This window comes from Salvelinus sp. IW2-2015, linkage group LG4q.1:29, assembly GCF_002910315.2.
Source record: "Salvelinus sp. IW2-2015 linkage group LG4q.1:29, ASM291031v2, whole genome shotgun sequence".
NCBI classification, from domain to species: Eukaryota; Metazoa; Chordata; class Actinopteri; order Salmoniformes; family Salmonidae; genus Salvelinus; species Salvelinus sp. IW2-2015.
This window is the reverse complement of record NC_036842.1, coordinates 83950904-83951824: the sequence shown is the minus strand read 5'-3', so window position 1 is coordinate 83951824 and position 921 is coordinate 83950904.

Sequence of the window (921 nt, the reverse complement as noted above, 5' to 3'; positions counted from 1 at the left end):
TAGCTGACACATTTGCTAACAGTATGGTGTCAACTTAAAATTACGGAAAGCAGTTTCACAGATGCATTTAAAGAAATGTTGCCAATTATTAATTTATCAATTTCGCTACATAGTTGATCCAGATATCTTAACCTTGCCCTCGATTCGGCCAGTCTCAGTAAAAATCATGCATTGGCATTTGTAGTACTTCATGATAGCCACTTAGCAGCTAATTAGGCATTTCCAATTTTTGGAGGGGTAAATACAGGCGATCTATTATAAAAGTCCACTTGTCCGGCCCGGGATTACGTGTTTCAAAACGTTCAGACGCCAGGCAAGAATACACCGGACACGACTTATTTTGTTGGGAAAAAACTATTGGAACTATTTCCCTGTTTGAAACTGCTAGGTTTTATAGGTATTTATGACACCTCCCACTGTGGGGCTCTCATTAATTTTTGAGTGCATGTAATACATATACTTAACAGCAGAGGAAAACAGAACACTTTCAATTTTGCCCAGACATTGGCCATGTATGACGAGGATCAAACCGCATGTATCATGGGTAAATTGTGGACTGACCGTTACAAAATAATGAATGAGTCTTTATTATAAGTGCAAGGGATTGGTAGGCAGTCATCCGGATGTTTATCTCTCGAACACGGCGCCATTAACTTCAAGTTTATTTCCACGACTTTCTCGAGTGTTCTCTTTTTCTTCAAGTTTGCGAGACCTAGGCAGTCTGAGGGTTTGGAGAGTTCTTCCCTGGTCCTTCACAACCTTTTGTTACCACACATACTACCACTACCTACCCAGGTTATTCAACCCTGCACCCTACTATTTTATTTGACTAGCAGTCCATTAAGAGCAAATTCTTATTGTTCAAGACAGCCTAGGAAAAGTGGTAACTGCCTTATGTAATCTCTCTCAACAACAAACAAC